A 24,082-nucleotide genomic window follows, 5' to 3' on the forward strand; every position below is an offset into this window, starting at 1 on the left:
TGGGCCAGGGCAGCACATGGTCCACAAAGGTCATATCCCCACCACACTGTCAGAAAGACCAAGTAAGAGACAGCTGCACATGCAGTAGCAGAGCCCCCAAACATGGAACTCTTTGGGAACTGGAGCACTGACGATGTGCAGATCATTGTACATTGCAGGGTTCCTTGCAGGATGTCCAGTACCTCTCCCTCTGGTGAGGGTGCTATGCTCCAAGAACTTCCTGCAGACTCACTGGTCCCTCCTGGAGCACTTCACCAACTCCATGATGCTGCACAGCAGCAGCAAGGGCAAGAAGCTCATGATGGTCTACTTTATCGAGCATGCCTTCCAGATCATTTACTCACAGATCATTTACTCATTGGTCCGGGTGAATGCTATCACCAACAGCAACCCCTGGGTCACAGGCATCAGGAGAGCTGGGACAGTAGGTGGCAGGTCATGGATGTGTGCCCACTTCACTGAGTGAGTCAGGCCAGGTGGATGTTATGCCCAGGTGCCCATGAGGTCGTCTTCCAGAACATCAAGACCATTGCCCATTGCCTGGCATATGAGCTCGTCATTGTAGCCAAGGGTTCCTCCAAATCCTATGCTATCAGGAAGGAGCTGGTGGTAGTGGGTGTGCTGTGGCAACAAAGATTTGAAGAGGTATGGATTAAATCATAATATATTGATAATATTATAAACCAATGATACCTCAGTTTTAACTAACGAAGAAAAGTCGGAGGAAGGATGGAAGCAGCCGGTTAATTTCAACCTTTGATCACCAGGTTGCTGCCCCTGAATTACCTGCTGAGGGGAGTAATGGATGAGGCAGGAGAGAGCTACTGTGCCATGTATGGATTATCTCCCTGGCTGGGGAGCACTGAAACTTAACCCCTAGGCCACCAGGAATGCCCACCTTATGTGGAATCTTAAATAAAAGTAAAACTCATAGAAACAGTAGGATGGTAACTGCCAGGGACTAGCAGGTGGGAGAAATGGGGAGATGTTAGTCAAAGGGTGCAAACTTTCTGTTATAGGATGAATGAGTCCTGAGGATCTAATGCTCAGCATGGTGACTTCAGCTAATAAAATTGTACAGCATACTGGGAATTTTCTACAAGAGTAAATCTCAAGTGTTCTCGCCAAAAAAAAAAAAAAGAAAAAAGAAAAAATAATCGCAGGATGATGAACTAACTTGATTGTGGTGATCACTTTGCAATACATGGGTACATTAAATCATCATTTATACACTTGAAATTAATTATAATCTTCAAATATACCTAAATAAAGCATATTTTGGGGGTAGGGTGTTGGGAAGCCTATCTTATCTTCCTGAGGCTACACTTGCCCTGAACCTGTAGCCCTTTAGAGCACTCATAGTCATCTTGTCTTCATCTTAGCTATTCTAGGCTTCTAGTGCTTAGCAATACCAAACCACAGGAGGACAATAATAAATTTGTTTTCAACAACTAATCAAAGAGAAGCAGCTGGAAACAATCAATTACTGACTAATTGTTATCAACTGCCTAGGTAACAAAAGCTACTATGAGGACTCATCCTATGTGAGTGTTCTGGTCTAGTCATTAAAAGATAAATGGCTGAGAAAGAAATGTTTTTCCTTCAGTCTTTAGTAATATAGTTAGTTTCCCAAGCCCAGTTTTAGAGAATTTTGCTTCTATCATAAATTTCGTCATTCATTTATGTCTATTGCAACTAAGTCTAAATGTAGTTCATTTGAACCTAGATCATATAGTCCATAGTCCACTTAATTAGATGCAGGTCAACTGCCACACACCACAATTCGCCGGAAGAGGATAAACAAGGGCTTCACTGCCAACTCCTCTATTTTGTGGCCCCTACTCTCAGAGCAGTGACAGCAGCTTGAGAAAAGACAGACATCAAGAAAAATTGGCTCCCCTCCTTCCTTTCTGTCACCATATCCTCTCTCCAAGACTGAGTTGTTTGATGTTGTCAAGAATGTGGAGAAAAGGCACCCTTTATACTGTTGGTAGGAATGTAGACTGTTCCAGTCCCTGTGGAAAACAGCATGGTCTGGGTGCAGGTCTGTTTTTCAAAACATAAGAACAGATAGACCCTATGATCCAGCAATCCCACTCCTAGGTATCTATCAGAAGAATACAAAAGCATGAATTTGAAGGAATATATGCATTCCTCTGTTCATCACAGCTATAGCCAAGTTATCAAACAACCTAAATACCCACAACAGGTGAGTGGATGAAGAACAAGTGCTATATATACATGATGGAATACTACTCAGCTGTTTAAAAAAAAGATGGGGGCCTCCCTGGTGTCGCAAGGGGTTTAGACGCAGTCTATGAAGCTGTCCTCAGCCACTGCAGCATGAGTTTGATCCCCAGCCAGGGAGCACAGCAAACCTCTCCTGACTAGCCTGCTGCTCCCCTCAGCAATGTATTTCAGTCAGTCTGCCTGTATTGTTCCCCACTCTGTCTCTGGCGAATCCTTTCACCCCCCCCCCCACACACCTCTGGCCTGTACTCCAGTTCTTGTATGCATAAATAAATCAACCTAAAAAAAAAAAAAAGACTAAGTTGTTAATAAAAGAACAGCCAATCAAGAGCTCCTCCTGAGGTAAGGAGAGCAGCCATGATTAAAAGGTAATTTCTGGTACTGGCTAGGACAGGCATGTAGAGCAATGAAATAGAATTGGGAATCCAAAAATAAACCTTCACACTTACAATTAATTGATTGTCTGCAAGCTTGCCTAGATAATCCAATGGAGAGAGAATAGTCCTCTCAACAAATGGTGCTGGAACAACCAAACAGCCACATGCTGAGTGATGTTGGACCTCTATTTCACAGCATGTACAAAAATTAAGTCAAAATGCATCAAAGATCTAAATATAAGAGCCAAAACTTCTAGAACTCCTAGATTAAACAAAGGAATAAATCTCTGTGAACTTGCATCAGACAATGGTTTCTTAGATATGATACCAAAGCAAAGCAATTAAGAAAAAAAAATAGTTATGTTGGACTTCTTTCAAAGCAATAAAACCTTTTGTGCTTCAAAGGATACCATCAAGAAAGTGAGAAATCTACTCATAGAATGGGAGGAAATATTAGGAAATCATATATCTGATGAGGGATTCATCTAGACTCGATAAAAAACTCTTATAAATCAGCAATAGTGACAACAAACCAACCCAATTTAAAAATAGGCAAAAGACCTAAATACACATTTCTCCAATGAAGATCCACTAATGATCAAGAAAAGGTGCTCAGCATCTTTCAAACCATCAAAGAAATGCAAATTAAACCATAATGAAGTATCACTTCATACCTTTTAAAATGGCCATAACACAAAAGACAAACAACAATGTTGTCAAGGATGTGGAGAAATTAAAACCCTTATACACTGCTGGTGAGAATGTAAAATAGTGCAGCTATTTTGGAAAACATTTTGGCAGTTCTTCAAAAGATTAAATGTAGAGCTATCATATGACCCAGGAATTCCACTGAGGTATTTACCCAAGAAAAATGAAAAAACATGTGCACACAAGATGTTGATGTGAATATTCATAGTTGCATTATTTATGGAGGCCAAAAAGTGGAATGATGGATGATGGATAAAGAAAATGTGGTATATCCATACAACCGAAGATTATTCAGCCTTAAAAAGGAATGAAATAGTGACATCTGCTACAGTGTGCGTGAGCCTTGAAAACATTACGCTGAATAAAAGAAATCAGTCACAAAATATTCTATCTCATATGATTCTGTTGGGTTTTGGTGCATGAGGTTCTGGGTCCCTCTGAGGAAGAATTCAGCAGATGTTCCCTTCCCATTCATCTGCACAGGATAATATTGAGAAAAGGAGAACAAGGATAGAGGTATACCTGCATAGATACAGGTGTGGAGGAGAGCTGCAGTTTTGGAATGGGTTAAGAAAGCACGCCAGGGCCTCCCCGGTGGCGCAGCGGTTGAGCGCTGGGTTGCGAAGCTGCCCGCGGCCTCTGCGGCGCCGGTTCGATCCCCGGCTGCTCCCCGGCCACCAGAGGAGGGTCCCACATGGCGCGCAGACCTCTCCTGCCGCCCGCTGCTCCCCTCAGCAGTGTACTTCGGTCCTTCTGCCTGCTCTGCTCCCCGCTCTGGCTCTGGTGAATTCTCTCGCCCTCCCGCGCTTCTGACTGTACCCAGTGCATGTATAAACAAAACAAACAAACAAATAAAAAATAAATAAATAAATAAAACATGCCTCTATTAAAAAAAAAAAAAAAAACAATGTTAAATCCTCCAACCCATAAACATGAGATGTTTTTAAAAAAAAAAAAAAAGAAAGCACGCCTGCGCAGACCTCTCCTGCCGTGCCTGCTGCTCCCCTCAGCAATGTATTTCATTGGTCTGCCTGTTCTATTTCCCTGCTCTGGCTCTGGTGAATTCTCTCACCCTCCCACACTTCTGACTGTACCCAGTGCTTGTATAAATAAAATAAATAAATCTTTAAAAAAAAAAAAAAAAAGAAAGCACGTCTACATGGAAACAGGCAAGCAGTCTTAAAAAACAGCTGCATTTTGCCAGAGCAAGGGGTGTTCTTTTATAATGTTCTTTGATGGAATTATTGTGGAAATGATTGCTTCGGGGTCATATTGCGTTGGTCTTCTAAAATTGACAATTCTCTCTGTTCCCCCATCTCGGACTGGTAATCTTTTCTGACCCTGTCTTGGATTGCTGAAAACTTCCACAGCCAGATTTAGTTCAAGATTCATTAATCATTTCTACCCTAGTCTCAGTGTCTGTCCATGTGAGACTTTCCATCCTAAACTTTTCTACTCTTAGTTTCCATCAATTGCATTTCTATGAAATGTCCATAAAAGGCAAATCCATAGAGATTAGAAGGTAGATCATGGTTGCTTAATGTTGAAGGTTGAGGAGCAATGAGGAATGACTGCTAACGGGCATGGGGTTTCATTTGAGGTGTTCTGAAATTGATTGTGGGGAAGGCTGTACAACTCTGAATATACTTGATACCATGGAATTGTACACTTTAAAAAAAAAAGATTTATTTATTTATGCATACAAGAGCTGGGGTGTAGGCCAGAGGTGTGGAGGGTTTGGGGGGGTCAGTGAGAGGATTCACCAGAGACAGAGTGGGGAGCAGAACAGGCAGATATATTGAAATACACTGCTGAGGGAGCAGTGGGCGAGTCAGGAGAGGTCTGCTGTGCCATGTGGGTTAGCTCCCTGGCCAGGGATCCAACTCCTGCTGCAGTGGCTGGCTGGTGATAGCTTGATAGTGCTGAGACTTAACCTCGGTACCAATAGGCAGGCCTGGAAATCCATACTTTAAGTTTTTTTTTTTTATTTATGCATACAAGAACTGGGGTACAGGCCAGAATTGTGGTGAATGAAAGGATTTATCAGAGACAGAGTGGGGAACAGAACAGGCATTTGCACTGAAATACACTGCTGAGGGGAGCAGCAGGCGAGTCAGGAAAGGTCTGCTGCACCATGCAGACAGCTCTCTGGCCGGGGATGGAACTCATGCTGCAGTGGCTGCAGCAAGCCCATAGGTTGTGTCTTAACCCTTGTGCCACCAGGGAGGCCTGGAACTGTACACTTTAAATGGATTAATTGTCTTGTACACAAATTACATCTCAATAAAGCCTTTTATTGTTCTTTTAAAGTAACACTTCATTGTTCTGAAAGGCAAAATGAGAAAGGGATTAAACCCTGCTATGCATTATAATGGAACCTAAGGACTTCAAGGAAAAGGAGGAGCACTTTGTAAATGACAGAAGAGTTTCCTCCTTAGTTAATCATCTGATATACCTGCACTTCACCCAACAAAGTTACTATCCCAGCCGCCTCTGCTGGGACTCACGCTGATGATAGTAGCAACAGTGTAATCTGATGCAGATGACCCACACCCATCCTAGGGCCAGAGCTCCTCCCTAACGAGCCCTGTTTCCACAGGATATGGCTGTCCCAGTGTGGCTGATGATCTTGCTGAGTTCCCTGGTGTGATGGAAGAATTGTCTGAGGAGACAATGAGAGTGGAGTAGATAGTAGATCCTTCCCAGGGATTTCCCCAGAGTCTTCTAGCAGATGTTTGAGCAGGCAGGACATTCCAGGTCAGACTTCAGGAGAACCTTCCACCTCCACCCAGGTCTACTTTCTTTGTGTCTGAGAAAATGAAATTTCACAAGACCTTTAACCTTTCCACTACTAAATGTCAATTCTCTTTCCAGTTGTCCCAACACACCAGCTACACATGCTGTTTCTATCTTTATGGGCTGCAGGGGTTATAGTGAAGGAAATGAAGACATACCTCCTCTCCCATACCCCGGGGACACCTCAGAAGGGCAGGCTGGACCCTTCTCTCTCTCTCTCTCTCTCTCTCTCTGTCTCTTTTTTAAAAGATTTATTTATTTATGCATACAAGAACTGGGGTGTAGGTGTTATAGAGCAACCCCGATATTAAACGGGTTCCTGGCTGTGGGTCCTCACCCGCGCGCTTTAAAGGGACTTATGAATACTCTACTACAGACATGCAAAAGGGTTAATAAAAGGTTTATTTACAAGAGAAAAAGAAATAAGGAAAATATACAACTCAGGGAGAAAATAGGGAAATAAAGTCTTTAATGCGTCCTACCCGAATAGGGAAATAAAGTCTTTAATGCGTCCTACCCGATCCGACGACCTGGAAACCCAAAGTCACTCTCAGAGCTGACCGGACTCTGCAAGCTGGCGGAGAGCCCAAAAATGGAGAGACCCCAAAGCCCACGTGTCTGCCTTTTGTATCCACCTGGCTGCTTAACCCCACCCTCAGGTCCCAGCCACCTTCCCTTTGGTGGTGATGGGATTTGGAGTTCCCGGTGTCTTTGGCTTTGACCTGGGGTGGGGGTGGAGTCCACAAAGCCTATATGGAATTTGCTTTGGGACATCCTTTTTCCCCTAACATAGGGATTCACATGGGGAGTGAGAGGATTCACCAGACACAGAGTGGGAAACAGAACAGGCATATTGACTGAAATACACTGCTGAGGAGAGCAGTGGGCAAGATAGGAGAGGTCTGCTGCGCTATGTGCGTAGCTCCCTGGCCTGGGATCGACTGTCCTGCTGCAGAGGCTGCAGATCACCTTGCAGTGCTGAGGCTTAACACCTTGCGCCACCCAGGAGGCCCTAGACTCTTCTCTTATAATAACAGCAGTGGAATTAGTAGACTGCCATGGAGTGAGCTATGGTCCAAAGCAGAGCTGGGAGCAGTAGGAAACCAGCTCTTGGCCATAAGAAGTACTCATAAGTAGATACCTCAAGATGCATAAGGCCAGGTTTTCCAATTATCACTGTATTAAAAAAAAGCTATCTGGTCAGAAAATATGTAAAACATGGCTACAGAGAAACCATGAGTACAGGCCTAGACCAGGAGAATAGTGGAAGGGCCATGTTTGGCACCATGCTAAGCAAAGTCTTAGAGGCCTGGCTGAGTAATTGGAACTCACTGCTCATAGTCCCAGGGTACAAAAAATGGTTGTTAAGTCAACTACAAAACCCCAACTGTCTTTCACCTTGGATCTCAGGAAAGAATACAGTTTGTTACCATCTATAGAAGTTCAGGGTAAAGGTTCATCTTTGGTGCCAACTATATCATTTCAAAAGTGTGAATGATTTTGTAATATTAAGTTCTTGGTGTTACAGATTAGAATCACCAGCAATTTACCTAAACAAAACAGAGTATGCTATAAGTCTATTGGTGGATCACAGAACAGGTGGAGAGGCTGGCCCCAGGAAATAGGCAGGAACCAATGGAGGTGAGTCAGCAGGAAGCCAGGCCAAAGACATGGCACAAGAACATGACTTATGTCCACAACCACTGGCCGGTTCACTCCACAGGCACTGTTGTGAGTCCTTCCCAGGGATTCCTTTGTCTTTGCATTTTTCATTCCCTCCATAATCATTATTCCCAGCTGGATTGTCCACTGGCTAAACCAGGAGGTAGGTCACAGAATGCCTGGCCTCTCCCCTCTCTCAGCTTCCACAGGTATACGCAGAATGAGGAGCACCCCAGGAGCCCCACCCCTGCACTCTGGAAGCTCTTCTTTTCTATGGAAATTATACAGTTGCACAAGGACACTCCCATCAAGATCTTCCAAAAGTGGAAGATGTTTCAAAGTTTACAATTGGGAAGTATCTGTAAAAGAATTCATTTTTCTGTTTTCTTCCCATTTTAATTCAGAGACACAGTAGGTTTTTGAAAGACATATTTAAGATCCAGATTATTCAATTTGTTTTTTTTAAAGTACTTTGGCAAGTAGTATAGGAAAATTGGTTAAGAATGTGGCTTGAACTTAGGCTAGCCTGGGTTTGAAGGCCGGGTCTGCCATTTCCTAGCTGTGTGGTCAAGGACTAGGAAATTAGCTTCTCTGCGCCCTATGTTCAACAAAAAATGGGGTCATCATAGTACCTGACTCACAGCTTTGGACTTTGAAATTTAAGTGAGATTATGCTTGTGAAGATCTTACCTGTGGGCCTCCCCGGTGGTGTAGCAGGTTGAGCGCAGCACTGTGAAGCTGTCCGCTGCCTCTGCAGCTAGGTTCGATCCTGGCCAGCTGACGGGCGAGAATCCCACATGGCGAGACAAGGCAGACCTCTCCTATTGCGCCCGCTGCTCCCCTTAGCAGTGTATTTCAGTCAGTCTGCCTGTTCTGCTCCCTGCTCTGTCTCTGGTGAATCCTCTCGCCCTCCTGCACCTCTGGCCTGTACCCCAGCTCTTGTATAAAAATAAATAAATCTTTAAAAAAAAAACGATCTTACTTGTGCTTGCTACCTCGGAAACACTCAATGAGTAATCAGCCATCATCATTGAGTAACCAGTCCTCAGGTATGAGAAATTAACTTGGTCCCTTTGGGCCATACCCCCTGGGGGCTGTGTCATGACTTACAGTCCAGGAAGCTAGAGCCACACAGGTTAGAGGGATGTGTACATGTAAGATGTTCACTTGTAGGGACACATGTTTCACCCTCATCCTTTTTACTGCTTAAGGCCATAGACTTTGGTGCTAGTAATTTGGATCTGACTCTAGACCTGCCAGATAATTGCTGTTCCCCTCAAGTGAATTACTCCACTTTCTCTAACCCTTTGATTTTTCATTGCAAAATGGGAATAATTATATCTACCAGCTAGCGGTGCTATGACAAGTAAATGAGATAATTTATTAAGGGGCTTAGAACAATGCCTCTTAGATGAGACAAGTCTTCATTGTTATTTCTTTGTCCTGGTGGGATAGGAGATTCACTTCCTTCTATAACATTCACTGCCTGCAAGTTAATCTCTTCAATGCTTAAGTCATATGGCAGGTATTTTTTGGGCTTCTACAATTTTTTTTTTAAATTATCAGAACCCTTTATCATGAAATCTTTTTTTTAAAAGATTTATTTTTATTTATACAAGAACTGGGGTACAGGCCAGAAGCGTGGGAGGGTTAGAGAATTCACCAGAGACAGAACGGGAAAGAGAGCAGGCAGACTGACTGAAGCACACTGCTGAGGGGATCAGCCAGCGAGACAGGAGAGGTCTGCCGTGCCATGAGGGTATCTCCCTGGCTGGCTGGCCAGGAATAATCGAACCCGTGCTGCAGAGGCTTTGGACAGCTTCACAGCACTGCGCTCAAACCGCTGTGCCACCAGGGAGGCCCATATCATGAAATCTTAATAATACACTTCAGTAAATGCTGAGGTAGCCACTTCTGAGGTAGCTTATTTTTGGTTCCCATATAGCAATTCTTTATTCTCATGGAGTAGAGTCCCAAAGTAGTAAGAAAAATCTCATGATCCTCGTTTATTTCTCAGCAAAGCTAAGTTTTCATATCATGCAGCTATATTTTAAACAAAAAATTGGGACTATTGCAAAATAGTGGCAACTTACTTGATTCAGTAGCTATGATTCTCTAGCATAGCACTGGGCACAGAGGAGGGGCTCATTAATTGAACTGAGGAGAATTTCTTAGGAAGAACAATCCCAAAGTTTATTTTGCCCCTCTCATTTTACTTGTCTGTCTCATTTTTGTTGACACTCTAAGGCTATAGAGAATGCAATTTTGTATCATTAACTTATTAAATAAATTATTATCAAACACCCCATCATTATATAGCAATTATGAGTGATTATGATCAAAATACTAAAAAGGAGAGTATTGAAATAAATGAAATAAATTCTTTAGGTGAGAGGAGGAAACGTGGGAGTCATATGAAGAAGAGAGAGTTAAAAAAGAGAAGGGAAAATAGAAAGTGAGAACTGGTCCTTACCAGCAGTTTCATCATCCCACTGACTGACTATGTGCTTCAGCGCATGATGTCAAGTAGTTTACAGGCAACAATCCTGACCATTCATTATTATTTTCTATTTTACATGAGGGAGAGATTTAGGGATAGCAAGGTTAACCATAGTAAATTAGAACCCAAACTTGAACCCAAACTCTCACGATAAAACCTGTGTATTTAACTTTTTTTTTTAAGGTTTATTTTTATTTATTTATGCATACAAGTACTAGGGTTTAGGCCAGAGGTGCGGAAGTGAGAGGATTCACCAGAGACAGAGTGGGGAGCAGAACAGGTGGATTGACTGAAATACATGACTGAAGGCAGCAGCAGACGAGATAGGAGAGGTCTGCTGTGCCATGTGGGTTAGCTCCCTGGCCAGGGATGGAACTCATGCTGCAGTGGCTGTGATAGCTTGATAGTGCTAAGACTTAACCCATGCACCACCAGGGAGGCCCTGTGCATTTAACTTTTATGGAAAATGTCCTGGTAAAATTAATATTTTCTCATATAAATAAATAGTATAATGATTGGAATTAATGTTGTTGAGTCAGGAGCAAATAAATTTTTGACATGATATGATATATATCATTTTTGACATGATACAGCAGTGTCAGTAAAACAGACATAGCAACTGTAAACTTCTGAATATTTTTAAATGTAAAATTAAGCTCCATAATGTAAAGGGGCTTCAAAGCATTTAAAAATGCACATACAACATAACAACAAATATAGTTCTAGTCAGAATCCATTTTATTATAAATTTGACCTAATATCAAAATGCCAACTATAATAAACATTTAATTAAAGTTAATCTTATCGTCCCGTAGACTTTGAAAAATGGTTAGGATCATTGAGGAGTTGTGTTCATAAGCTACCCAAAGATATTTTACAATTTGCCTGCCTTTTTTCCTTGGCACACTCTCTCTTTCTCATTATATACAAATTCACATCATTTGGTTCATAACCACACTCCACACCTGATGCCTTTGACAGCCATTAGACTCCTTCATACTCTTGAAAAGCTAATCATGTGAAAGGAAACTTGGAGAAATTTCTCAGCGAACTGTTCAGGAAGGCAGAAGACTGTAACCTAACTATGGCTCACATATGTGTATAAGCATATGTGTTTGCCTGTGCGTACTCACATGTGCATGGCTTGTGCGTGCATGCATATGAGCATTTTGTGCATATACCTGCATGTGCATGTGTGTGTGTTGAAAGACAAAGAACAATTTTTTTTTAAAGATTTATTTATTTACTTATACAAGCACTGGGTACAGTCAGAAGCACCGGAGGGTGAGAGAATTCACCACAGATCCAGAGTGGGGAACAGAACAGGCAGATCGACAAAACACACCGCTGAGGGGAGCAGCGGGCGCGGCAGGAGAGGTCTGCGCGCCATGTGGGATTCTCACCAGCAGCTGGGGATTGAACCGGCGCTGCAGACAGCTTCGCAGCCCAGCGCTCAACCGCTGAGCCACCGGGGAGGCCCTACAAAGAACAATTTAAGATGCTGGTTTTTGGAAAATATGGTAGGGGACATTGGCGAACAAAACCAAGTCTTAACCTCTGTTTAAGGTAATCCTTCCCAGTTTGCCTTAGAAAGAGGAAGAATCGCAGAAACCTTTCAAAGAAATGAAAGAGCAACATAAAGACTGGACACAATTAACTCTTAAAAAGATGAACGAAAAGTTAAATTAAATGCTAAGGAGAGCATTAAATCCTTCAGGATGCTAAGAAGGAAAAGGCCGGGCATTACACCGAAATCAGGGCTAACTATTCCTTTAAACTTGGAAGGTGTGATTCCTTTTTTAAAAGCTGTTTTCTAAATTGGGTTTCCCAGGACCAAAGCCTGAAGTGAAGACTTGTGTGCACCTTATTTGTTAAGGAAGCGCTCCCAGGAGAAAGTAAAGGAGTGGGAAGTAGGAGATAGAAGGAACCAGCATGGTTGCCATTCCCTCCCCGCAATCCCCTCACCATGCTTGGGGACCCTGGAATGCAAGTCACACCTGAGTCTTTTCAACCAAAGATAAGTCTTTCTCACTCACTGCAGGTGGGCATCTGCTAAGGGCCACCCCAGGAGGAAGAAACTACCAGGCACTTATAGACTTTGCCCTTGAGGGGAGAGGCGCTCTAGGCTCCCAGGGCAGGTTTAAAAGAAAAGTCATTGTTGCAGGCCACTGTAAACTAAAGGTCACACGAAGCTGGGCAGAAATGACAGAGATGCTAAAGACATAGGGAAGGTTTGGGGCAGCCACCAGAATTGCACTCATGACAGTCTATATGGGAGCTCTGCCCTGGGGCATAAGCAGAAGGCTTATGGACTAGGGTTTATAAAAGCATAGTCTAAAAATATTATCTTTTCAGACTTTATTTTTATATTTTTTAATCAGTGAATCCCTGTTTTCAAACCAAATTTCATTACAAATCAATACGTAAAACCAAAGAAAGCTGCTCCCCGGTTGAGGGCAGGAGCCAGGACAATTGAGCTCACCTTTCATCTTGAGCCAGCCCCTAAGATAACTTAGGGAGCCCTGAGCTCCTGGAAAAAGAATATTCCTCACTTTCCAACAACATCCCTACAATCTCTTCTTAATTTACAGTCTGAAGTTCACCAGGGGGAAGCTACTCTTTCAAGATCTCCCCAAATCAACAACGAAAGAGTAAGCTCAAGAGTCCAAGTGTTTCCCTTTGACAGTTCTAGATCACTTGAGGACTACTTGAACTTTTTTGTTTTTGTTAACTAGAGTGCCATTTGAGTTATTTATTTAACAACTATTTGGCTAATATGGTTTCTTGCAGTGATTCCTTCTGTCTCCTTTTTTTCCCCAACCCTTGGCCTTGTTTTAGCAATAACATCCATCAACCTCACATTCAATGTGTTACATATTCTCTTAATATATATTTAAACTAACAAGCACACACACACAAAAAAATTTGTTCATGTACCTTTTATAGTCTACTTATGCACCCAACCCTACCCCAGAAAGTTCTATACTTCATTTTGGAAAATATTGCTGCATGTAAATAAAGAAAATACCTCCACTTTCAGGAAGTCAGTTCAGGCCAGGAACTGAGTTTATGCCAGATACCAGGAGGTATTTGCTGGGCTGTGTTCCCTGTGAACCTCAATTCAACAGGATGACACAAGTTTAGAGAGAGATTAAAACCTGTCTATAGTGAAGTTGAAGTCTTAGGTTTTTGTTTGTTTGTTTGTTTTATTTTATTTTAAGCTTAGCTCAAGAGGTGGGAAGGTGTTGAGACACATGCTCTTTTGAAACTGTCTCTAGTCTTGTAATTTAATGGGTTCCACAAGGCAATGTTTGGATTTATTACCTTTAAGAACCTTTCTTTAATATATACCTTTATTAAAGATACATTTAATGCATGCACTTTACATTAAGAGCACCGCAGTTAGCCTAGCATTTGTAAGCACAATAAGATGCTGCAGGGCTCATATGGTGGAGAAATAATTAACACCTTGGAATCTTAATTGCACTTGTCCCTCAGCCTTAGGCTGAAAATGCAGCAGGATCACTGTGCAACAGAATATGCCCTGTCTTGTTGGGCTGGCTCTGGCTTAGAAATCAAGAGAAGACAAATTTTGGTTTTGTCTAGAGTTAAGGTTACTCTTTTAAAGGTTGTCTCCTTTCGCGCCCTTCAGATAAAGCATATAAAAAGGCCGTACTAGTTATAGATTGCTAATGTTTTTTCCATCCCTTTTATGTGTAAATTCTTTTAGCTGTCTTTTTCCATTTGGTGCATCTCTGACCAGATCTATCACCTTACACATGATACAAAGGTAATACAACCTAGGACAGGTTACATATATCCTTTGCTTTGCATTTCACATTCAGAATATCTAATTTTCCCCCTTTACACAAGTATCAGAGTCCCAGGGTTTGTATGAGTCTTCCAGAAATGTGGGAAAGAAACACAGATTAGCAGGACAAGGTGGCCATCAAGCCACAAACTGAAAATACAGACTTTGGTTTCAGACAGACTTGAGTTTGAATCCTGATGCTACTTACCATGATACTTGGGTCAAATGAATTAACTAACAGAGTTTCACCATCTTAAATTATAATGCAAGGATACAACTAGTACCTTGCTCATGGAGTTGCTCTGAGGATGAAATGCGATAGTACACATATTTAGCACAGTGCTGAACACTTAGAAATCACTCCCAAAACGCTAGTTATTGTTCTCATCATGACCCTCACAATTACCATCGTTCCGCCGTACAAATTACCTGCGATTGATGTGGTTCATTGTGACAGATTCCATGGCTGGCCTCCCAACCTCCACTTGAATCCTTTCCACATCCCCAGTGCATGGTCGCCTGTAGCTATGGTTCTCCATATGAATCAAGTTCTGCGATGCAGATGCACAAGAGTCCCAGGAAGGTGAAAGTGATTCAAATGTAGTGGCACCTGCATGTGGGTGGAGCCATCTTTTTTTTTAAGGTTTATTTATTCATGCATACAAGAACTGGGATACAGGTACAGAGGTGTTGGGGGTGAGAGGATTCACCAGAGACAGAGTGGGGAGCAGAACAGGCAGATTGAAACACACTGCTGAGGGGAGCAGCGAGCGAGGCAGAAGAGGTCTGCTGGGCCATGTGGGTCACCTCCCTGGCCGGGGATCAAACTCATGCTGCAGTGGCTGTGGATAGCTTCACAGGTTGCATCTTAACCCTTTGCACCACCAGGAAGGTCCCTGGACCCATCTTTTTGCAAGCATGATGATGTAGAAACTTTGGTGGGAGTTTCCCTCTCCCTGGCACCAAAAGTTTTGAATGGTATTAAAATCTTTAATCAGCAGAAAGTGAGCAGCACCAGGGGGGTGTCCACTCAAAGAGCCCTGTTGATGGTTGGGCATTTCTCCCAGGCTTGTTCTGGCTGTGCGGTAACCGAGTCTGTTTCCCTGGCACTGCTGGAAATTCTATAAGCTCCCTAACACTCTGCTATAATCTTGTTCTATTCCAAACTCGCTAGAGTGGGTTCTGTTGTCTGCAACTAAGAACACAGTAATAATCAAAATGATCAACAGAGTAATTATCAGAAAATCCTATTTACTCCAGTGAAAAAATGTTTCATTAAGTATATTCGGGCTACTAAAGGATAAGAAACAGCATGTATAAACACCTCGCCCTTGCCTTCAAAATGCATAAAAGGTATCACATGAATGGCACCTTTTTTTTTGAAGAGTAATTTTCTTCGACAGCAGAAAGCCTTTCGTGAGAAGCTAGCAGAATGAACAGAACAGATTAAAGTTGAAGCTTTCCAGAAGAGACTCCTCATTTGAGTCTTTGTGGAGGATGACAGGTGAGCCTACCTGGCAGAGTGTTCTCTATAAATTATAATGGAAGAGTTGAAAGGTGTGGCAGAAAGCCAGTTTATGTGTGCAAATAGTTGGCTCAGTGTGTCATATGGTCATTAATGTACTCCCTTCTGGGATGGCACCCAGGGGTGTGCTCAATTACAAAGTCTTAAAAATTTATCTCCAGACAGATTTTTGAATGAAAAATGACTGCTTGATGGGCACAGGCCTGAGTGAAGTGTGGTTTCAGTTTTCCTTGGGCTCTCATTTATTTTGGTTCTTGTTTTTTAATCAAAATGTCAAATTCTTTCTCGCGATAAATATTGTTTCTTGTGGCATGTTTCTGAGTGACTGTGGCTCCATGGATCATTCTCTTAAAATTCTTATTTAATACTCGATTCCCCATTTCCCCCCTTATTTCCTCCTGACAAAAATGAAAGGACTTCTTCAGAGCAGCCCACAGAAATTCCCACAATGCTAGGCTAATGGAACCATTATACACTTAATTTACTTGTTTTCGGTCTCTCAAGAAAAAGCACAAAAATGCTAAACCTTTGGCTTAGTCATTCAGGTAGTGTTTTAGCTTCCCAATGCTGCTATAACAAATGGTCACAAACTTGTGACTGAAAACAACACAAATTTATTATATTTTTGTTCTGCAGGTCAGAAGTCCGAAATCAGTTTCATGGGGATTTAACCAAGTATCTGCAAGACTGGTTCCTTCTGGAAGTTTCAGAGGAGATTCCACTTCCTTGCCATCTCGTTATTCCAGGATACCTGCATTTCTTGCCTGCTGGCTCCTTCATCGCATCATTTCAACCTCTCATTTCCATGGTCCCTTGCCTACTATGAACTCTGACCCTCCTTCTTCTTATAAGGGCCCTTAGAACTACACTGGGACCACCTGGATGATCCAGGACAGTTCCTCCATCTCAGAATTTTTAACCATATCTTCAAAGTCCCTTTTGCTATATTAAGTACTATTCATAAGTTTGGAGATTAAGATATTGACTGATGGGGTGGGGCTTTTTCAACCTACCACACGTGTCAAGAAACAGTTGGAGTCGTTTCTGCAGTCAATGGGCGCTTACTGCAAGGTTACAATAGAGAAGGTGGTGAGTGATTTTATTGGATTTTAATTACCATTTACAAAGTATTCTCAAGAGAAAAGAAATGATAAAATGTCCAAAAATCAAGAGAGATAATACTTAAAGAAGTTACAGACTTGTCCTGTTGAGCTGTGGTCTAATCATAAATACTAAATCGAGTAAGGTTATGCAAATCACAAAAAGGAAGTCTTCAAGGTCAAAGTCTCTTATGGTGCTTTAAATCATATAAAGTGACACGTCAGAATTCCCAAGTCTTGAATCATCCATGAAAAATAGTCCACATAGCTTCAGGACACTGAGTTTAATTCAGAAGCCATTTGATAAATGTTTACTCCCTTTTCTAGAGAAGAGGTGCCTGAAAGGAGAAAAGTCATCTGTATTGCAGCGCAAACTGACTTCTCTTTAATGGGCGGGAAAGAGCCTGTTACACTGCATAGACTTAGATTATGTCAGATAAGCATAGGTTCAACCACTAGATTAGTCATATCATGAATTTCATAATCACTGTGTAATTGACACAGACCTTTAAACAGTCCTATCTCTCTGGAAGCCAGTTTATTGCTGGAATTAAGTGAACTGTCACTCTGCAGGAAATGGAACCACCTTTACATTTGGCTCACCTTGGCTTTGCGTAGGAGCTTTCCAGGAGTTAATGCTCTTCACCAAACTGTCCAAGTGGAAGCAGATTTTCCACAAGGATGCAAAGGTGTTTTTTTTTTTTTTTCCCTCTAAGTGGGATTTCAGAAAAGGTGAAGGAGAAAGGATTTAATGTAGAAAGACTCAAATGTCAATGTTAGACCTGGTCTTTCTCTTAGTATGGAAACTAAATTTTTCAAGGGACACCCCGCCCCACAATGTGGGAAATAATTCACGAATTTCTACACTTAGGTTATCTCTACTTCCTGCCTTTAAATTCCTGGGAAAGTAAGTTAGTTAATATTCAAAATCACATTGGAAAGTAGGGGAAGTCTTTCCAGTGGCCGAGACTGGAGAAGACAAACAGAAATGGCACCTCACAAGTGAAAGGAAAAGAAGGAAGAACAGGTCATCAGCCTTGGACCTCAGGTGGCTGAAGGAGAAAATGTAATTTGGTGTCCACCACTTCTCTGCATCCTTCAATGAGACATTTGTCCATGTCACTGATCTTCCTGACAAGGAAACCATTGTCATATATAACTGGTGGGTTGAAAGAGAAGGCTGATCAACATAAATTCTCTCCATCCTGCCCTATTGGCTGCCCAGGATGTGGCCCGGAGGTGCAAGGAACTGGGCACCAATGTCCTCTGCATCAAACTCTGGGTCACAGGAGGAACTTGGACCAAGACTCCTCGACCTGGGGCACAGTCAGCCCTCAGAGCTCAGGGATGAAAGTAGGGAGGATTGAGGATGTCACCTCTCTCCCTTCTGATAGCATCCGCAGCAAGGGGGGTTGCCATGGCTGCCACCTGTGAACAGGACTGCTCAAATAATTTTCTTAAAATAAATTGCCTTCATGTAAGTAAAAAAAGAAAAAGAAAAAGCAGGGAAGAGTATGGTTTTGAGAAGGATATACTGTTTCTAGGCTAGAGAATTAAACTTGCCTTGTTAAAAATAAAAAGTCTGGTCCTCCCTGGTGGTGGAAGGGGTTAAGATACAACCTATGAAGCAATCTGCAGCCTCTGCAGCATGAGTTCTATCCCCACCCGGCCAGGGAGCAACCCACATGGCACAGCAGACCTCTCCTGTCTCACCTACTGCTCCTCTCAGCAGTGTATTTTAGTTCATCTACCTGTTCTGTTCCCCACTATGTCTCTGGTGAATCCTCTCACCCCCACACCTCTGGCCTGTACCCTAGTTCTTGTAGGCATAAATAAATAAATCTTAAAAAAAAAAGTCTACTTTTTCCAGATAAAGCTTTCTCCTCCTTCATTAGATACCTTTGAAGCCATGCTGAGTGGAAGTCATGACACATACTAGGAACTCAATAAATATCTGAATAAATAGCTATGAGTCTTATTAGTTACTGACAAATGTACTTTTGCTTTGGCTCTCTCTACAAGACCCCATGTCAATGATTACCTTTACTTATGATGTTACCTGTCTCTGTAGCACTATCTGGAAGTTTGGGAAGAATTGATGACTATGCCCCAGACTACAAATATCTAATACCTTGAAGTTAAGAATCATCATTATCATAGCAAATATCTATCATGCTTTTTTCCTGTATCGGTCATTCTGCAGAGCACTTACAACTATTCTTTCATTTAATCTTCACAATAAACTTGTGATGGCATCTCCATTTTATAGATGAAGTATGGAGACCTAGAGAAAATAAATAAGATGTGGAAGATGACCCAGCTGGTAATTGGCAGGGTTAAGATTTGAACTCAAGCCTGTCTCACTGCAAACTGTGCAGACATCCCAGATTGCAGCCTTCTCGATCCCTACACCACCTGGAAATGGACTTGGGGCTGTGCCTTTCATACATGTCTTAAGTCAAGAAAAAGCAAGGAAACAGAAAACAACTCTGGTTATTAAAAACAGTAAAGAGATGATAAGGCTACCGAGAATTTTTAAGAAGCCGTAGAACCAGATAAAAATTAGCACAGGGACAGCAGCACAGGAAGCAGAGTACAAGAAAATCATCTTTTAGCAGGAATAATCCAACCAGGCTATTTCAGCCTGATTCTTCCAAGGCACCTGGGCCCTAACTTTTCCTTCACTTTTGTCCCATTTATTCACAATCTCAAATCCAAGATAAGAACCTAACTCATTTGCCCTTGTGCTAACTAAGGGCATGGTGGGGAAGAGGTTAGGTCTCCAGACCTACCTACTTCCCTAATGGGTGGTGAGGCTTGCTTTGACTCACGCAGTGGAAAGTTCCCCAGATTGAGGGAGGGTTTGGATGAGAGGCAGTCATAAGCACTGACAAATGTCCTCTACACTGTGGGTGAATTAATTCTGACCTGCTACAGTGTTTGAATCACAATTTATGTTATATTTAGTCCCCTTGTTAATATTAGAGAAACCCCAGTAACACATTTGTAAGTCATCATTTAGCGTAGTTCATGCACGTGATTCCATTTCACTTTGGTTTTAGAAGATGACATTTTCTGACCCACTTGGGGAGGTTCTCTAATAAGGAGCTTGCAGCCTCCCACAACTGATTAAAAGAGCCCTTCCGGCTCTACGTTGGGGAACACCGTCTGCACCTGGGTGAGCAGGTCGGGATGCGGTGGTAAAGAGCTGCTTTTTAATTGTGTCATTGTCACATAGCTCAGCCCAGATACTTCCTGCCTCTAAGAAGCTTCAGTGCACCTGGCCTTCCTGTTGCTCACCTGTCAAGTCTGTGTTTACCTTCCATCAGAATCCTATGGAGACTGGACAGGGTTATGTGAGTGCATCTGAGCCACTTATGTTTGGGGACAGTGGCAGCTCCATTTTTTGAGCCCAAAAGTGACGGTCATAGTTGGGGGCAGGAGGAAAGAGAGGGAGCCTTCTGGCTGTTGGAGGCCTCCCCACGTGGATCTGGAGCCAGGAGCTCTGTCTGCTGAAAAGGTATAGCACTCCACCCCAAACCCTGCTCCCAACATCCTCCTCGGACTTGCTTTCTTTTTTCCTTTCTATTTTAATTAAATCTTTGGAGGTCTCAGAAAAACTTGAAAACAGCTGTAATAAGACAGCCACAATGGCTTTCCATGAAACATGTAACTAAATCTAAAAAGATGCTCAAAGTCAGAACAGACCTGACAACACCACCGCAGACTCTCCTCGGAGGGGCTCCTTCAAGTGAGGTCGGCACTTTCCCAAAACGCCTGCTCCAGGTTCTGAGCACGAGTAATGGATCACTTTCTGGGAGTTATGCACATCACAGTGTCATGGTAGTGCTGTTTTTAGTGGATATCTACCACTGGTATAATAAACACAGGTTCTTTACCAAGTTTACTAAATCCATTGAGAACCGAGTTTAATGTCTGTTCCAAGCATTTTTGCCTCACTTTGTGTCACTACTTGTTATGCATAAGAATCACCAGGACCTCTTCATAAGAATCACCATGACTGGGCCTCCTGTGGTGGTGCAGGCGGTTGAGCACAGTGCTGTGAAGCTGTCCACAGCCTCTGCAGTGCTGGTTGGATCCTGGCCGGCCCGTGAGGGTCCCACATGGCGCAGCAGACCTCTCCTGTCTCGCCCGCTGCTCCCCTCAGCAGTGTATTTCTTCAGTCTGCCTGTTCTGTTCCCCGCTCTGTCTGATGAATCCTCTCACCCTCCCGCACATCTGGCCTGTATCCTGGTTCTTGTATAAAAATAAATGAATCTTTAAAAAAAATAGTTCTTATTATGAAAAAATTTCAAAAATTTATAATTTCAAAAATTTTCAAATATTGAAAATTGGAAGAATAGCGCAAGGAACACCAATATACCCATGTACCCACCAACCATCTGTAATCATTATTATCAACCTATTTATTTTACTTATAGATACAAAATACACTTTTAAAAAAAAAAGATTTATTTATGCATACAAGAACTGGGGTACAGGCCAGAGGTGCAGGGGAGGGGTGAGAGGATTCACCAGAGACAGAGTGGGAAACAGAATAGGCGGATCTACACTACTGAAATACACTACTGAGGGGAGCAGTGGGTGAGGCAGGAGAGGTCTGCTGTGCCATGTGGGTTACCTCCCTCGCCAGGGATTGAACTTGTGCTGCAGTGACTGCTGATTGCCTCATGGTGCTGTGTCTTAACCCCTTGCACCACCAGGGAGGCCCCTTAACTCTCTTTTAATACACTAAAACCCTCCCCCACTTATTTTTTACTTTGATTTTTTTTTTTATTGTTTCATTCAACATTTATGGAAACAGTCAGTCTGTCAGACAATACCTTCTGCAGATAAAATGAAAACACTGGACATAAGGATGAAACGTTCTAACATTGGACCTGACAATGTATACAGAACACAGCACAGCAGAACCACAACAGGGAAAGAGGACTGGCAATATTTCCCTTACTCACAGCTGGCTAAGGATTGGTCTGACTCCCAGCCCAGAAAAGACTGGAAATTAAGATCAGAAAAAAAAGCCCTCCTGGGACTCCTCTTAGCGCCTACTTCTCTTACTTCTCTAAGGTCAAATATGACCCTTTCATGGTCATATTTCTCTAAGAATACAACTTTGACTTTTTTTGAAAAGACCACATTAATTGTCTTGTAGAATGTCTCAGATTCTGGATTTGTTGGCTTCTTTCCTCACTATTTCATACAGCTTGTTCCTCTGTCTTCTGCATTTCCTCCAAATTGGGCTGAAAGGCGTAACTGGAGTCAGGTTACCCATCTGGGGTAAGATTACACTAAACATGATGCCATGTGTCACACCTCCCCTCAAGGGAACATGATGTTTGTTGTTCCATAGTTGGTATTTTTATTTGTATTTATTTTTAAAGATTTATTTTTATTTATGTATGCATATAAGAACTGGGGTGTAGGCCAGAGGTGCGGGTGAGGGTGGGGGGTGAGAGGATTCACCAGAGACAGAGTGGGGAGCAGAACAGGTAGATCTACTGAAATACACAGCTGAGGGGAGCAGCGGGCGAGACAGGAGAGGTCTGCCCAGCCATGTGTGTCAGCTCCCTGGCCGAGGATCGGAACTCAGGTCGCAGTGGTGATAACACTGAGACTTAACTGCTAGGCCACCAGGGAGGCCCCATAGTTGTTATTTTTAATTTCATCTATTATGAGTCAATATATAGATTGGATTCTGGGAGGGACTGTTCTATTGTCTGCACCATCAAGGTTGAGGAAGCTGGACACTCAGAATGTGATGAAAACCTAATCACACCATATAGTTCCTAGTAGGTAATACATTTCTAATTCATTTTGTGGAACAATATGGGTGTTTAGCACAAAATTAGTTTATGCTGGGACTCCTCATGAATTGAATACTATTTATAACAATGTTTATAATTCAATTTCTTTATTAAAGCAAATGTTTAATACTGAAATAATTTTAGATTTACAGAAAAATTGCAAAGATTTGCAATATACTCTTCACTTAGTTTCCTCTATTGTTAAAAGCTCGTATAAACATGGTACATTTGTCAAAACTAAGACACTCACATTATACTATAATATTAACTACAGACTTCAGATTTCACTAACTTTCCCATTAATGTCCTTTTTCTGTTCTAGAATAATACATTGTTTTTAATAATGTCTTCTCTCCCTCCCTCTTTTTCCTTTTTCTTTCCTTCTTTGCTTCCTTCCTCCTTATTTCTTCCCCTCCCCTCCCCTTCCCCCTCCCCCTCCCCTCCTCTCCCCTCTCCTCCCCTCCCCCTCCCCTCCCCTCCCCTTCTCCCTCCCCTCTCCTCCCCTCCCCCTCCCCTCCCCTCCCCTTCTCCCTCCCCTCTCCTCCCCTCCCCCTCCCCTCTCCTCCCCTCCCCCTCCCCTCACCCCTCCCCTCCTCTCCCCTCTCCCCTCCCCTCTCCTTCCTCTCCCCTCCCTCTTTCCTTTTTCTCCCCTTCCCATTCTTTCCCTTCTGTCTTCCTCCTTTGTTTCTTTTGGTCGAAGTGATTTTTTAAGTTGGGGTAAAATATACACAACATAAAACTTACCGTATTGGCCATTTTCATGTGCACTGTTAAGTAGCATTGAATAGATTCCTCCTGTTGTATCATCATCCCTGCTCTCCAAAACTTTATCATCATGCCAAGGTGATCCTGACTGATTAGACAATGAAATTTCTTCTTAAGTTTTTAATTTTCAAACCTCCACTATATTAAATTTAAGCAATTTATTCTAACTACTAGAAAAAGATTATTCGCAGGGCGTATTCTGGCATGCAGTTGTTCTCGCCTGCCTGGTAACTATTCCCCTTTCTCCAGGTAGAGTCACCCTGACCTTGTTCTTTGCCTGAAGTCTTGGTGGGATGGTCAGACATGATGCCTTGTTCCCCCCTTGTCAGATTGTGGGAGGTAACTCGCGCTGGACCAACCATCTTCCCTTTCCTGGAAACAAGGGCAGAAAGGAGCCAGTGCCCATCTCTCTTGAGGGCAATGTCCTGCAGCACCTGCTACTTTAGCTCCTTCTACTTTCTTCCCCAGAGCTGCTTTAGTCCTTGTCCTGATTATTACCACATTTTTAATATTCACTTACTGGTCCCATATCTTTCCAGTAAGTTTTGCTTTCCTCTCTAACTCCACCATTTATGTTAATCAGAGAGCCCTATTTAACAGGAAATTATTTTATTTGAAAAAACCCTGCAGGGGTGGGAGGGGCTCCATGGTGGCCTAGGGGTTAAGACTCAATAGCCTGAGTTCAATCCCCAGCCAGGGAGCTAACACACATGGCACAGCAGACCTCTCCTGTCTCATGTGCTACTCCCCTCAGCAGTGTATT

General features: G+C 42.6%; 1 pseudogene across 1 annotated transcript; it reads left to right on the plus strand.

Annotated features, from left to right (window-relative positions):
- The first annotated feature begins 17,717 nt into the window (after nucleotides 1-17,717).
- On the plus strand, nucleotides 17,718-18,163 carry LOC311173753 (small ribosomal subunit protein uS11-like; annotated as a pseudogene). Its single transcript has one exon. The product of its transcript is annotated as a small ribosomal subunit protein uS11-like (transcript).
- Nucleotides 18,164-24,082: the final 5,919 nt, after the last annotated feature.

Source organism: Talpa europaea (genome assembly GCF_964194135.1).
Source record: "Talpa europaea genome assembly, chromosome: 7".
Taxonomy (NCBI): domain Eukaryota; kingdom Metazoa; phylum Chordata; class Mammalia; order Eulipotyphla; family Talpidae; genus Talpa; species Talpa europaea.